General features: G+C 37.0%; 1 protein-coding gene across 3 annotated transcripts in view; it reads right to left on the bottom strand.

Annotated features, from left to right (window-relative positions):
• The window catches only part of BTRC (beta-transducin repeat containing E3 ubiquitin protein ligase), a 182160-nt gene that overhangs the window by 97763 nt on the left and 66834 nt on the right, over nucleotides 1–17563 (bottom strand). The window lies entirely within an intron of this gene.

Here is a 17563-nt window from a genome sequence, read left to right on the forward strand (position 1 = left end):
GTTTTAGAGTTGTTGTTGTTTGTTTATAGTTTTAGAGCTATATGATGTCAAAATACGATTTTCTAAATCAGTAAAATGCCCTTACAGCCTATAGAGTACATATCAGGTATTTGTTATTTTCATCAAAGCCATTTATACAAAAAAACCTAAATAGCTCAATCTTACAATAAAAAACAAACTTGCCTACAAAACACTGGATTATTTCAAACTTACATTTTATTTTAATAAGGATTATATAGAAGAGATTAAAACTTTTATAATACTTTATATATATAGTTTCTTTCATACTGTAAAATTAAAAGATCATTTTAAATGCTCAGAAAGGTAACCGATAGCACTTCTCTATTAGTGAAGTGGTATTACACGCACGCATACACATTCTATAAAACAAGAGATTACGCATATGCATTTTTCTGTGAAGGGTTATTTTATAAGTTAGAATGCTTAAACTGAATCAAAACAACAATTCATGCTGAGTTCTCTTCATTGTGTTTGCTTTCAAAGTTGTACAGAATTATACTTCCGTGACGTTTTACAAAAAGCATTAAATTGTAACTAACAGATTCTTTTTTTAGAAAAGGAAGAGAATTACCTACTTTACTCCTGAGAATCTCAAACTTCCCCAAATTTGTGGTAAAGTTAAATTTTAAATGATGAACTAGAGCAACAGAGATTTGTAGAACTTGTTCTGATACTGCTACAATTAAAATGTTTTTCCTATAGCAATCTTGAAATTTTTATAAAGCATACTTATGTATAGCAGAATTTATTAATACTTTTACATTGATCTCAGTATTTTAAAAACCACAAAGAAATTTTATTTAAGAACATTTATTTAACATTCTTCTTTTCCATGATGCTAAGACATTTCAAAAAAGTAATTCTTTTTTACATTTGTGTCATATGAAAGGCAAAATAAGAAAGAACATGATCCATTAACTCAGTACACTGGATTTGTTTTCACCCATTATATTAGAGGTTAGAAGTTTTAAATTCAGTTGAATATTTACAACTTAATACTTCTTTTAAAAATTTTTGTGCCTAATAAAACCTATCTTAATTTTTAATGGAGAAATTAATCACCTTCTTTCTTCTTAGATTTAGAATTACAAAAATACATCATGAGACCTTTTGAACTAAACTGCATGGGGTTAGACTGAGGTCACACCAGATCAGAAGACTGCATTCTCTCTTCCCTGGAGACCGTGTAGTAGTTCCATAGGCTGCCATTAGATAGCAGCACAGTACACACCATCAGTCATAATCTCCCACAGATCCTCCCGTTAAGGCTGGAATTATCTCTGTTATACACACACACACACACACACACACACACACTCTAATTCAATTAGTGCAGTCGGCAACTCCAGAAAAGAGTAATTCAATTAGTGCATTGTGGAGCTCTACAATACCTCTAAGCAGATGTTCACCATCTTCAGGAACTGGAGCTAGGTTTAAAATACCTGTACCAGATATGCCACTACATTATGTCATTTTTCAAAGTGCTTACATACGCTTTTCTGGCTTCAAAGAAAAGGTGAGGAAACAAACCCAGGCTAAGTTCCTAGAGATTTTTCTATCCCCTATACCAAAGAAGGATTTCGGTTTTAGGCTGCAGTAATTAAATTACATAATCCAAATTATGTTCAAAAACAAGATGTTTCCCTGTATATTACACTATAACACACTTTTGCAACACTGCCTCTAGTTATGCATACCACATTGTAATGAGGACACTGTCAAGGTGGAATGTACTCACAAGGAAGGACAACCAGAATGCTAACACCTTCCATCAAAATAAGAGGTTATAAAAATGGCAGGAATGAATATTGATATTTTCCAAAGAAATACTAAAAGAACCAGGAATATTCACCCTGAGAACAGAAAATATAAGCAACATGATAGCTATGCTTAAACATATAAATATATGAACATGAAAACAATTACTCTACTTTACTCTGAAAGGCAGAATTCTAATCACTAAATGGACAAAATGTTTGACTCCTTCTTGAGAGAACACTTTCTTATAGAATCAATAGTGATAAAGATAACAAGATGCCTCAACAAGTTAGGCTTGGCAGTGATCAAGCAGAGATTACATGATCCCCTGCCAAATATTTCATAAAGGACTCCTATATGTAACAAAATGGCTTTTTATATCCCTCCCAATGCTGAAATTCTAAGGTTCTATGAATATACTGATTTTTGTTCTTTTTTTTTTTTTAAGATTTTATTTATTTATTTGTCAGAGAGAGAGAGAGTGAGCACAGGCAGACAGAGTGGCAGAGGGAGAAGCAGGCTCCCTGCAGAGCAAGGAGCCCGATGTGGGACTCGATCCCAGGATCCTGGGATCACGACCTGAGCTGAAGGCAGCCGCTTAACCAACTGAGCCACCCAGGCGTCCCTGATTTTTGTTCTTAAGACAAGCCTGGACTTTGGGTAATAAAGCTAATCATTATTATGGAGGTGTGGCTATATAAAAGCCCATGGGCTCAGACATTTTCACGGTAACTGATGCATTAATAATGCACCAAGAAGAAGAAATTTTGTACAGTTTCTCTGTGTTAAGATTTAGGGGACTTCATAAAAGTACATATTTATGGCCTTAATTCTTTGATAAGCACTTGCACACCTCTTATTCTTCCAAGATTGAAAAGAACAGTTTGTTTTTATTCATCCTCAAGAAATCAGAATGAGAAATCAATTTCTCTAACAATGATTTTTGAAGTCCCCCGCCCCAAATGAGTCAAGACAGTGGGTTCTCAGGGTTCTCATAGCTTAAATGCAAATCTACATCAATATTTATGCTTTAAAAAATAGAGAGCCATATTTAAGACAACAGTAACTAATTCTCAGTATTCCTCCCTTTGGTCTTGTACTGTATTTTGTTAAGTGAGGACCTAATTCTGGGTACAAGGGAGCACAGCATTATTTTACAAATATTATCTCCTCTCTTTCCAGCATGACCTCAAAGGACAGAATTTAAAAATGTCAAAAATGACTACCACCATTTTCCCAGTGCATTTCACTATGTATTTAAGATAGAGACTAACTCTCCTGCCTTTCACATTTGTGAACGAGAGCTAAGCTTAACAGCTGTCCTTTAAAAACATCAATATTGTTAAAACAGCAACAACTATCAACAATGTTAATTCAAGTACTTTCAACACAAACTCCTACTTTTTCATTCTCCAAAAAAATTACAAAAGGTCATTCTCACTTAAAACTTTACTGGTAGGGGCGCCTGGGTGGCTCAGTGGGTTAAGCCTCTACCTTCGGCTCAGGTCATGATCTCAGGGTCCTGGGATCAAGCCCCACATAAGGCTTTCTGCTCAGCAGGGAGCTTGCTTCCCCCTCTCTCTGCCTACTTACGATCTCTGTCTGTCAAATAAATAAAATCTTTAAAACAAAACAAAATAAAACTTTACTGGTAAGGTCCATGCCCCCCAAATAAGTTAAGATAATAGCACAGATCTATTGATAGAGGAGTTTCCTTAGGAAGAAAAAAATCTTAAAAATAGAAAATATTTGTTATTTTAAGATATACTGCATCTGAAAACAAACAGCAACAGAAAACACATTCTACTACTAGAAAAATATTTACCAAAAATCTCTGGTTTGGCTTTTTCAACAAAGATTTTCTATTCATGTGCCATTAAGTTGTGCTAATGCAAACATAATGGTTCCTTCATATGACCTATTCATCAACCTTACTATAAATATGAATTTTGCACATTTAAAAAAGTCCTTTTTCTTGCTAAAAAAATTTTTTTTAAGATTTTATTTATTTATTTGACAGAGATCACAAGTAGGCAGAGAGACAGGCAGAGAGAGGAAAGGAAGCAGGCTCCCTGCTGAGCAGAGAGTCCGATGCGGGGCTCGATCCCAGGACCCTGGGATCATGACCCAAGCTGAAGGCAGAGGCTTAACCCACTGAGCCACCCAGGCGCCCCTCTTGCTAAAATTTTAAGTCTTTCATAATGAGCCACTTCCCAAAGACACTGGATAATTAGAGCAATAAATAACACAGCTGGGTTAATTTCGAGGTGACTGACAATACTGTTAAATAGGAGGCTATCTATACAGTAGGCTATCAGTTTAACTATGTCAATCCACCTCTTCTCTTTACCCACCAATGCTTTCCCAATCTCCCGCCTCCACGGAAACAGAGCAGAGACCTAAACTGATTCTTCCTTACAACACAGTGTTCCATAAGCCCCCAGATTAATGAACTAACCCAACTTTAGTCTCCTATTGCCCATGCCTCACAGCCTGCACTTATGTTCCAGTGTTAAGTTTATTTGGCTCCATCAGCCCAGTTCTCTTTAACATTGTCCCTTTTCATGCATTTAAGGCAACTACCTCCAACCCCATCAATGAGAGCAGACAAATGGGGGAGAAAGGAATGAACCGCAAACACCTCAAACAAGAAAGGTTGCTTAAAAAACCAAGTGTCACATTCTGACAGTTCAATATTTCATAGCCAATACAAGGAATGTGCAACGACACTGCAACTTTAAATCTTTTCCTCCTATGTCAGTCTCTCTTTCTCTCATTGTAATGCCAAAGGGAACAGCAATCAGAGTGGAGATGTTCAACGTGATAGAGGTCAGGACACCACCGGATCAACGTACCAGAAACACGACCTTGTTTATTTTTTTTTCCACAGTATTATTGTTTACAGGGTGCTTTGCTCGTGTACCTTGTGGTTCTTAGCTAAAAGATGAAATTACAGCCCAGGATGAAGCGCTCAGGCACACATCCAATTTGTGTTTCCATCTCAGAAAACAAAAAGCTTCTAAGGCCCTCAGGCTGCCATTCAAACTTGGAGGCTGACATTTTTAACAGCATGAACCAGAGACTGGCAGAGAGAATGATATAATGCATTTCTGACTTGTCAATCAAAGACCTCACCTCTGCTGTCTTGTAAACAGTTGGGGGCCATCTAACTACATTCATAAACCTAGGGAGAGCTTACTGCCAGCTGGGGTGCTGGAGCCACATGCTCTGGCTTCTATTCACCAAAATCATGATTCAGTTTTATAATCTCACTGTAAATAGCGCATAGGCACATTTCCAGGACTACTGGAATAGAACCAGAGTAGGGAATACAAAAGAGATTCTGGTCAAATACTGCGTTATTTTCAAGCTGTTGGAATCCTGTACCCATTTTATCCTCATTTTACCAATTCCCCCCAAAGGACTGCGCTATACTGCAACTGAAATGCTTAAAAAAATTAATGGCCTGCCAATCGGAAAATCTAGGGGAAATATATAAATATCATATTAGAAATTTCCCTTATGTTTTATTACCAGTAAAGAAACAGGCACTCACCTAAAAACATGGCTCATGCAAAGGGAAGAAACTGCAATGAACAATAACAACTGTATTTTAGTGAAACTAATCATGTGCTTTCTTTCAAATATAAAACTTTACATGTTATACAAAAGCTTTGTATTTGCTAATCTTAAGTAGCGCACTATGCGTATTTGTGTATGTGCATACAAAACATGCAAACAAAATGAGTATTATTCCTCTAGTCTTTCCCTTCTGTTTATGACCTCTAACACAAAAAAATTAGACCAAATCAGGCTAAGATTCAAACTTTTTGCTAAAGGGTAATATATGAAAATGCATACACTCTTTATTAATGTCAATTTTACAGGGCACAGAATTCCAATTTAATTCATATCAAGACACAGATACTAGGTTTGCAACAAAGGTCTTGAGGATTTCAATGGTACACCTGAGAACTTTAAAAGGCAGATGACAGATAACCCAGCAGGGGAAGGTACACTGCAACAAGCTGTTTCATAATGATGTACTACATCTTAGACCCAAATAACTATTTCAAAATATAATAGACTTAGTCTCCAGAGGACTGGGCCAGAGAATATAGAAAAGCTCAAAGCTACTCAACATCACTCTCAGGAAAAACAAAACTCATGGGTATCACTTCCCAACAGGAAAGTATTAAAATTCTTGAGAGGCCTATGCAGCTAAACAAGTGAATTTTTTCCCCCAATGAGGCTGTCATAAATAACCTGGGTTTCTCTCTTCATGAAAAATGACAAATAAGTTTCCTAAATGCTGCCTATCTACCAAGATTGTACATCTTGACAGTCCACATAAAATACCAAGTCTAGAAACTAACACAAGGAAGGACAGCAAGACAATAAAACACTACGACAAAAAGCAGAATAGTGAAAGATGGTGCAAAAGGCTGTGCCAGTCACAAAACCACCAACAATGACTCCTGAATAGCACAAAAAGAACTCCTATGATACTCTGGCCTCTACTCAGCACAAAGATGGGAGTAACAAGCAGGTAATCCGGGGATATAAAGAAAGTAATAGCATCTCAGAAGATACAGGTCCGTCTTAACTGCCCACAGCAAGAATTTGTCTGATAAGGACAGTGCAACCATAGAGGCTCTCATCACCCTTAGTTTTCATCAATTCCATTCTTCCAGACTGTGCTTCCTAACCCTGTGGCAACCCCAGGCCCTTTGGGTACCTGTACTCTTCCTCTAGCCATTAGGGGTCATGCTGAATTTAAAGCAGTTAGGGAAAATCCAACATTATTTAACATAAACAAAAGGTAAGCCCTCTTTACAGAACGACCAGACCTGGGATCAAGACCCCCACCCCGCCCAATCCGGCTCCCTGCTCAGCAGGGAGTCTGCTTCTCCCTCTGCTCCTCACCTCTGCTCATGCTCACTCACGCTCTCTCTCTTTTTCTTGTTCTTGCTCTCAAATACATAAAAATTAATAAAAATTTTTTAAAAGAATGATTAGGAAAAAAGTTTTTAAGGAAATCTGATTGTCTCACAATAAAATAATCTGGTTTAATCTAAACGCTGGATGATGATGCACATTAGCCTGTAAATGAACATTACCAGCATCATAGGCATGTCAAAATACTCAGCAAAACTTGAAATAATTAGTGTATTTAAATAACCTAAGTGGGCATCTTGAAAAATAAATCAGTCCTAATGATTCCTCCAAGAAAAACTACTTCCAGGATAAGGTAAAATGCAGCAAATTCAGTTCATCTCTCCTAAATTTTTATCAACAAATGTTGAAAGGGTAGAAGCTGAACAATAAATTCCAGTGTTAGCTAAAATGTTTTTTTTAATCTATAATTATACTTTCCTTTTAAGAAATGATCATCAGGGGCTCCTGGGTGACTCAGTCAGTTAAACATCTGCCTTCAGCTCAGGTCATGATCCCAGGGTCTTGGGATCCCTGAGCATTGGGCTCCCTGCTCATCAGGGAGTCTGCTTGTCCCTCTCCACCTTGCTCTCTCTCTCTCTATCTCTGTCGCTATCTCTAGCTCTCCAAAATAAAATCTTAAAAAAAAAAAGAAAGAAAGAAAGAAAGAAAGAAAGAAAGAAATGCTATTCAATAATATATTTCCAACATTTTGCACGTGTACTTTAATTTTGTGCCTATTCAAGCCTAAAGGGTCACTTTCAGTATGCTTAATGAATTCCACCTTTTCTCTAGACTGTTGTTTATCACTACTATCATCATTTTAATTTTCCCAGTGTCTATTCTTTCATAGAATTAGGGTAAAATGCAATAAAATAGTCAAATAATTGCACAAACATACCACTGCTGTGAAGATAAAAATGTTGGTATCACTGAAACTGAACTGTTAACTGGCTTGCACTACCACTATTTAATAGCTTGAAATGTACATTTGTTCATCAACAAGAGTCCAAATTCAGCATACAAAATCTAATTCAGAGGGGATCATCATAGTGTGAGACGTATGAAAGCCAAATGTATAAAATTTGAGGACTGCCTATAAGTTTCAGCATGGTTTCATTTTTTCCATGTAAATGTACTGTGGTCTTTGGAATGTTTAATTATCATGACTTCTTTCTGAATACACAACAGTTGTGTGTATGTATGTGTAGGTACCATCAGCAATCAATACTTTCTCTGCTCCTACTCTATATATATTGATAGTTTTCTTCAAATTATTCAAGTCCATTTATTTGTTTGACAAAAATTCATAAAGTACATACTTTATATCAAACGCTGTACTTGACACTGGAAATATAAAATGAACAAAGCATAGTCCTCCTCTCAAGAAATTCAAGTCTACGGGGCACCTGGGTGGCTCAGTGGGTTAAAGCCTCTGCCTCTCGCTCAGGTCATGATCCCAGGGTTCTGGGATCGAGCCCCGCGTCGGGCTCTCTGCTCAGCGGGGAGCCTGCTTCCTCCTCTCTCTCTGCCTGCCTCTCTGCCTACTTGCGATCTCTGTCTGTCAGATGAATAAATAAAATCTTTAAAAAAAAAAAAAAGAAATTCAAGTCTAGTGAGGGAACACTAAAATAGCATATCAGTGCTATGACAGAGGCATCTATTGCATGCCCTGGGTACAGATGTTCTGATGAGGTTAAGGGGGAGGGTGAAAAGATCCGCAAGGACCTTTATCCTAGAGGTAAAACTACCTGAGTTGAATCATGGAGATAGTTAAGAAGCCAGGTAGATAAATGTGGGAGGTAGGTGCTAGACAGAAAAGGTGTTTTCTGCAGGATTCTCCAAGTAGGGAGAACAGAATTTGCAAAAACACAGATACCTAAGAGAACACAGCACCTTTGGAGAACTGCAAATCTGAAATGGCTAAGAATTATATGAGAAGAAAGTGGTGTCAAACCACTCAATTACATGAATGGTAAGCCAAATTCAAACTACGTTCAATTTACAAACGTGAGCAACTGCCATGAGACAAAGAGCAATGGAAATTAATGAAAGTGACTGATGAATGTAGAATTTGGAGAACAGGACATAAACTCAAAAGTATTAGTTTCAATAAAGTGGTAATATCTAGGAGGACACTTAAAATATTTCTTCTTGGGGCACCTGGGTGGCTCAGTGGGTTAAGCTTCTGCCTTCAGCTCAGGTCATGGTCTCTGGGTCCTGGGAAAGAGCCCTGCATCCAGCTCTCTGCTCAGCAGGGAACCTGCTTCCCCCCTCTCTCTGCCTGCTCTCTACCTACTTGTGATCTCTCTCTGTCAAATAAATAAATAAAATCTTAAAAAAAATTTCTTCTTTCCTCTTGTATTTCCTACAATACTAAAATTTTCATTTTTATATAATTTTATCCTTAAATGGAATAGAAAGTGTTTTAAATCTAAACTACATTTGCCCACACACGCCTGTGTGTGTACATGCATGCACAAATGGATGTCATTCCAGATTAAAGGAAACCAACATGATGATTATCATAAAGGGCAAGGATTATGGGTGATACTTTCTTATTTATATGTTCACCAAATAATTTATATATTCTACAGTAAATAATAAATTAGTTTTATAAGCGGGGGGGAATGTGTTTCCCCACACACATACAAAATAAAAGCATTTTTTATTTGTCCTTATATGTGAATTATTGTAAAGGCTATAGCTGGGATAAACATAGGTCAAATGTCAACACATGGACAAAAAAGAACTGAATTTTTTATTATACAGAAATTATGCTGTAATGAGATTATTCATATATGATGGGAGGGGTGCACATCACCTAGGGCTTAATAAGCATTTCTAAAATGGGAACTTTTTCCTTAATAACATTGTTTTCTGATTAAGATTTGAATGTTAGTTTATAGTCAAGTGTGATAAGACATGTTGCCCTAAAACTTCAAATGTAAAATGAAGATGTACATACAGAGATACATTTTGAATAAACCTTAGTACAGTACTACTGTTCCATTTTAACATTTCACTTAGCAGATGGTTAAGATTTAGTAGCCCTCTAAATTTTTTTTTAAGATTTTATTTATTTATTTGACAGAGAGAGATCACAAGTAGGCAGAGAGGCAAGCAGAGAGAGAGAGAGAGGAGGAAGCAGGCTCCCTGCCAAGCAGAGAGCCCGATGCGGGACTCGATCCCAGGACCCTGAGATCATGACCTGAGCTGAAGACAGAGGCTTAACCCACTGAGCCACCCAGGCGCCAGCCCTCTAAATATTCTTAAACAATAAAATACACTGTCTCTGAAGGTTGAAGTCAACCTTCAACAGTTTCAACCTTTGACAAGGGTCCCTTGCTGATATTAAAATATGGTTCATTTAGCTCAAGATTTCCCTAAAATACTATAGCTACACTTGACACCTAAAATATTCTAAGGTCATATAAATCTAGTTATATTCTTACTGTTAGAATTTCTCTTCTTTCAATGTCTAAAGAAAATAAAGAATCTTAATTACTCAGCTATTTTTAAGCACTTTCTCTCTTCTGCTCATTCTCATTTAATATCATAGACAATAAGATCACCACTTGCTGAGGATGAGCAAATGATTCCACAATAGTACATCCACTGTTAATCAACAGAAATCCTCTTAATCACCCATATACTTTCCAGGACAAATGGAATGATGAAAATGAAAATATGTTCAAATTAACTATGTCCTCATAGACTCTATTTACACAGTATTTTCTGCATCTTTTCTGTCACTAGCTTAAAATGTATGGTGTGAAATGTTAATAATCAAACCATCCCAATATTGCCATTTCCATCTGAGTTACTGATGATAACCCAACAAACTCAATAATGATTCCAGGGCTCTTCTTTTTCTATTGTCATAAAATTTTGGCTTTGAAGGTACTTCAAACTTCCTAAAGGAGTGCTGTGGTTTCAAAGAAAAAAAATACCTTGAAGCTATTAGGGCTCACTTCCTTAAACACATTTGGTAATATTGCTAAAATGAGTATTCCTTCTAGGATAACCACTTTGAAGAACTACCTGATCATCTCTCTTTAAGTTTTTATTTTAATTCCAGTTAGTTAACATACAGCGTCATACTAGTTTCAGGTGTACAATATAGTGATTCAACAGTTTCATACAACACCCAGTGCTCATCACAGCAAGTACCCTCTTTAATCCCTATCAGTTATTTCACCCACCACCCCCCACCTTCCCTATGGTAACCAGTTTGTTCTCTATAGTTAAGAGTCTTTTTCTTGGGAGGTGCCAGGGTGGATCAGTTGGTTAAGTGACTGCCTTCGGCTCAGGTCACGATCCCGGCACAGTCCCAGGATCAAGTCCCAGATCGAGTCCCACATCGGGCTCCCAGCTCAACAGGGAGTTTGCTTCTTCCTCCACCCTTCTCCCCTCTCATGCGCTCTCTCACTCCCCCTCACATAGGTAAATAAATACAACCTTTAAAAAAAAAAAGAAGAGTCTGTTCTTGGTTTGTCTCGCTCTCCCTCTTTTATTCCCTTTGCTCATTTGTTCTGTTTCTTAAATTCCACATGAGTGACATCATACATGTATTTGTCTTTCTCTGACTTATTTCACTTAGCATAATCACTCTCTAGCTCCATCCATGTTGCTGCAAATGGCAAGATTTCATTCTTTTTTATGGATGAGTAATATTCCATTGTATATATATGTACCACATCGTCTTTATCCATTCATCAGTTGATGAACACTTTCCATTTGACTTTTTTTTTAAGATTTTAAAAATTTTTTATTATTTATTCGACAGAGAGATAGAGAACACAAGTAGGCAGAGCGGCAGGCAGAGGGAAAGGGAGAAGCAGGCTCCCTGCTGAGCAGGAGTCCAATGGGGGACTTGAACCCAGGACCCTGGGATCATGACCTGAGCCAAAGGCAGATGCTTAACCGACTGAGCCACCCAGGCACCCCAACTGTCCTTTTAAAGTTAAAAATATGCTTTATTTTATGACCCGACAATTCCATTCTTAGCCATTTACCAAGAGAAATAAAAACAGAGGTCCACAAAAAGACTTGTACAAACTGTATATAGTAGCTTTATTCATAGTAGTCAAAAAAATGAAACAAGCCAAATCTCTATTAATAGACAAATGGATAAACAAACTGTGGCACAGTAATAAAATGGAACATATTCAGCAATATAAAAGAATAAATTACTGATAAACATAACTAAATAGACAAATCTCAAAAACACTGATCAAAAGAAAAAGACACAGAGAAGAATCGGCAAAAACTAAATCGGTGGCAAATCAGAAGAGTCATTGCATAAGCGGGATGAGTACTAACTGGAAGGGCATACAAGGGAACTTTTTCAGATTATGAAAATGTTCTGTATGTTGAGAATGAGGTTACGTAAATTTGTCAAGCTCATCTGAGAATACACTTTAGATCTGTGTATTTCATTGGGTGTAAATTTTACATTAACAAAAATCTAAATGGGTAACCCAAACTACAAAGATGTAAATGTACTAAAATTCTTGTAATTCTAGAAGTGGGAACAGGAAAGAATAGACTTAAGTCCTATATCCGTAAATTCAGTTAGGCCATAATACTGAGCACCTGTGCACACTGTACCTGACAGAATAAATTACTGAATAGAATAAAACCAGAATATAAGCCCATTTCTTCCATTTTTTTGCTACATAAGACATAATGATGAGAAAAATAAACATTCACATCTATAGTAATATTGAGAAAAGCAAAAATTTCTCATCAATACCTGAACCAAAATTAGGCTTCCCTATGATACAAAACTGGGCTACCAGGAATGAAAATAATTAGAATTTATTTAATAGCATATTGTCTTATAGTAAGATGAAAAACAATACTTGCTGAAAGCCTCCAAACCTATCCTCTGTGCATTCTTCTGATACTATAAAACCCATTCATTCTGCCAGACACTGTTCTAAACCTAACTCATTTAATTTTAACAACTGAGGATACACCTGGGTGGCTCAGTCAGTTAAACATCTGCCTTCAGCTCAGGTGGCAATCTCAGGGTCCTGGCATTGAGCCCCACCATCAGGCTCCCTGCTGAGTGGGGAGTCTCCTTCTCTCTCTCATTCTCCCTCTACTATGCGCTCCCTCTCTCAAATAAATAAATAAAATCTTAATAATAATAATAATTTTAACAACTCAATGAGATAGATACTATTATCATCCCCATTTTACTGATAAGCAAACTGAGGCAGAAAGGGGTCAAATACTTACCTAGGTCATACCCAGACAGAGCCAGGCTCTAATCTCAAGCAGTCTGGCATCAGGGCCCAAGCTCATAACCACTACACTATAAAACAGCCTTCGATCTGCTTTTCTAAAATGTTTCTTAAGTATCTCTTTTCTGCCTGTGCAACACAATTTCAGTCCTACAATATACTGCAAGGCCCATATACCTAACTTATTCCTGATTTTTCTAGCAAAATCTCTAAATCAATTTTCCTCCAAATATATCCTAGAAGTAGTAACTTATAAGGAGACTCAAAAGAATTTTTTAAAATAGACTTTTTTTTTTTTTTTTAAATTAAGAACAAACAGAGAAAGTTCCGACAGTGACAGTGTAATTTCGGAATTCTTTTGTACTGACCTAAGATTCATTACTGCTTTAGATCAAATGAGATGAAAATTTGAATTTTTTTGGTACGTTGGTGTCCAAGTCAGATGATTTTAACTTGTATAATTTTTAATTGCATATGATTATCTTTACCACTGATCTAATATAGTTCGATTCATCAGTATTTACTGGGACCCCAATACTAAAAAGCACTCCACAGAACACTGTGGAGGGTCAACGGATACATATAAGAGATTGCTTCTACTTTCAAGGAATTTTCTAGCACAGCATTTCTCATATTAAACCAGGATATATTAACTACCTAGGTTCTACCAAATCCCCGATTCCTACATCCCAGGGTGAGAAGACGTATGTGGTAGTAATGTAGTAGTACCTCACTGTGGTCTGCTAAACCCAAAGTCACAGTGATTTTTTTTTCTCCCTCATTTTTTCCTATTAGTTTTGTAATTTTAGCTCATATGTAGGCCTATGATCCAATCTGAGTTAATTTTTGCATATGGTGCCATGTAACAGTTGAGGTTCATTATATTGCACATAGATGTCCAATTGTTCCAGCATGATCTGTTGAAAAGATTGAGACCAGTGCATTTTAATGTAACAGAGCACAAAAAGTTCATTGATACAGTTTCAGATTCTATACTGCAACTAATCTTCAAAGAAATTACAACTAACTGAAAAGGGTATTAAAGTACCTCTCTCTTTTTAAACTATATATCAGTGTGGCTGGATAGTCTTCATATATTCAAAACAACACATCACAACAGATTGAATGCAGAAACAGAAATGAGAATCCAGCTGTCATTTATTAATCCAGACATTAAAGAAATTTGTGAAAAATGTAATACAATGCCAATCTTAACTAATTTTTTTAGAAAGGTTATTTTTCATAAAGTATTTAATTTGTATTAGCATGTAATGGGGCTTTATTTTTTTTAAGATTTTATTCATTTATTCATAAGAGACACAGAGAAAGAGAAAGGAAAGGCAGGGAGAGAAGCAGGCTCCCTGCGGAGCAAGAAGTCTGATGTGGGGCTTGATCCCAGGACCCTGGGATCACCACCCAAGCGGAAGGCAGACATTTAACCAACTGAGCCACCCAGGTGCCTCAGAATGGGTTTATTACATTATTTGAAATGAAATAATAAATTAATACTTAAAAATTTTTCCTCAGTTCTAATTTCAAACAGTAAATACCAACAGATATAACCCACAAAAATAAAAGCACTTCGGTGTCCTCAATAATTTTTAAGAATGCAAAAGAGTTCTAGACCAACACCAAACTGCCACCATCTTTCTTCAATTACTAAATTACCCTTAGAATAGCTAGAGTAGGGGTGCCTGGGTGGCGCAGTGGGTTAAAGCCTCTGCCTTCAGCTCAGGTCACGATCTCAGGATCGAGCCCCGCATCGGGCTCTCTGCTCCGCGGGGAGCTTGCTTTCTCCTCTCTCTCTCTGCCTGCCTCTCTGACTACTTGTGATCTCTTTCTGTCAAATAAATAAATAAAAATCTTAAAAAAAAAAAAAAAGAATAGCTAGAGTAATAGATCTAAATGCAAACTGGGGCCGCCTGGATGGCTCAGTTGGTTAAGCGTCTACCTTCTACTTACGTCATGATCTCAGGGTCCTGGGATGGAGCTCCGCATCCTGGGGGAGGTCTGCTTTTCCCTCTCCCACCCCTGCTCATGCACACACTCACGCACGCTCTCAACTAAATAAATAAATCTTTACAAATATTAAAAAGAAAATAAATGCATATCTGATCAGGTCAAACTTCTGTTTAAGTCCTTTCAACAGCTTACTGCTCTTCTCAGCATCAAGGCTAAGATGACCCACAAATCCTGCATGATCAAGCTTCCCAGTCTTTCCTAGCTCCATTCTCCTCCTTCTTTGAAATAATAGTCTTTTTACAGTAGAGTCCTTAAATGCACCAAGCTCCACCTGTTCCCAAGGTCTTTGCATTGCCTCTTCCTTAGACCTGAAATGTTTCCCCCTCCTCCCTTTTGCCTAGTTCATTCCTACTCATCCTCAAGACCTTAACTCAAAACTTTATTACCCGATCTTCCTTATTCCCACCCTTGGATTAGATCAGGTTCCTCTTTTATATATTCTTTTGGCTCTCTGCACATTTCTGTCATAGGATTTTTCAGCTGGGAGTTTATACTCTGGGGATTATGTGATTTAATAGAAATAATTATACATAAAACTATCATATAAAATGTTGCCTATGTGTCATATGCATTTTTCTAAGCTCAATAGTTTATTGGGTTCTCAACAGTTCTCTTCAAATTCTCAAAGGAGTCCATGACCCCTGTGTAGTGAAGAACCAACCTTACCCAAAGACAGGTCTGGCCTCTGCCTTTGGCTACTGGGAGGTGGTATACTGGCCTCTGGAACTTCTTACCTAAGAGGAGTGTCTTTCTTTGCCTGAGGACTTTGGCCATTGGACAAATGTGATTTAGAGTGGAGGCTTTGAGCCATACATTATCAGTTCCAATCCTGAGAGGAAATGGGAGAAAGCATTAGTGTGACCTACAGAAGGGGCTAGATATACTAACAGTCAGCCAGGCAGGCAGTTTGTAATTGTGCCCCAAAAATACTCTAGACACCGAAGTAATTTCGGTAAATTTCCCTAGTTGGCGATACCCTTTGTGTACTGTCATATACTATGGCCAGGTCATGAATCCATTGGGAGATGATGACAGGAAATTTTATATTTGGTCTCTTGAGAATCTGCCCATGTGTCTCTTTCTTTTGGCTGATTTTAACCTGCACTCTCGCCCTGTAATAAATTTTAAGTATAATAGCTTTCAGTGAGTCTGTGAGTCCTTTCTAGTGAATTATCAAACATGAACGTGGGTCATGGGGGCTCCTAGACTTACAACTGGTGTCTGAAATGAAGACAGTCTTGTAGTGACTGTTCTCTTAGACTTTGCAGTTTGGCTAAACTTATTACAACCCCCAAAAGATTAAAAACCACAGGTTAGTCCATGAGTTCCTGGAAAGCAGAAACTTTACCAATATGACATATAACAAAAATTTAAATATCTGAAATAAATTGATACTGTTAGGATAGCAAAATTCTCTAACAACAATAGCAATAATATTAATGATGATGAAGATGATAACAACAGTAGCCATTTAATGCACGCCTTTACTTAGTCCCCATGTACAGATGAGGAACATAAGGATGAGAGTGAAATGACTTGCTCAAGATCATACTAGTGACAAAGACAGTATGTAAGCCCTGATTTAACTAATGTTAAAGCCTATGCACTTTCATGTATTGTATCTCCCAAGACAAGCAAATGAAGTTTAATATTGTGTTTTACAAAGGACAAACAGAAATACCTAGCATTATCACCACTGAAATGGTATTATTAAGGAACAACAACTGTTAGCACAGTTCAGGAATGCAGAATACTTAACTTTCTCTCTTTTAACTAAGACTAGAGTCATAAGCATTCTGATGCTTGCTTACAGCTTGCGTTTGAAATTCTTCTAAATAGAATATGAACTACATAGGTTAAAAACAAAGAAAAAGCTAAGCTACGTATTACTATTAAATACTAAACACAAACTGCAAATGCCTGAGGTGGACAGATAACATTTCTGCCAAGAAAATCACCATATATAGTACCCTAATCTGTAAGCTATGGGCATTCAAGCTCTTTCTTACATTTTTCTCTACAAATGTTCTATTCTCTCTATAGATTTCTCTCACAACCTAGAATTGTCCTAATAGCCTCTAAGAAAGGCTAAAGGGAACTAGAATCTGTCAGTTCATGTAAGACCAGCTGGACTGTTTCAAGCTAAATATTGTACTCAAGGTCTTAAAAGGCCTTTCCACCTTGAAATTAGACCTGTTAATTAAGAGATAAATAAACACAGATCTTACCCCAAAATATATAGAGGAGTATAGTAACCAGGAGACACTCTGAATTAGAGCACTTTTTATTTTTAATAATCGTAAGAAAAACACAAGAAGGTGTTTAGGCAACTGGTTGTAATTAATTGGCTTTATGTAGGTCCAGAGCAAACGTTACATAATAAATGCTACTGGCTGAAATTACTTTAAAATTCACTATCATACTTGTACTAGATATGAAAACCAACAGTCAAGTTGTGCTATATCAATTCTGGCAAACCAATCACAGTAATAAAAATGTCTGAAGAGTGGATCAGTCTGGGTATACATTAAAAATGAATCATTAAAGGAGTACTGAGTCATGTGAAATACAAG

Source organism: Martes martes, assembly GCF_963455335.1.
Source record: "Martes martes genome assembly, chromosome: 14".
Classification (NCBI taxonomy): Eukaryota; Metazoa; Chordata; class Mammalia; order Carnivora; family Mustelidae; genus Martes; species Martes martes.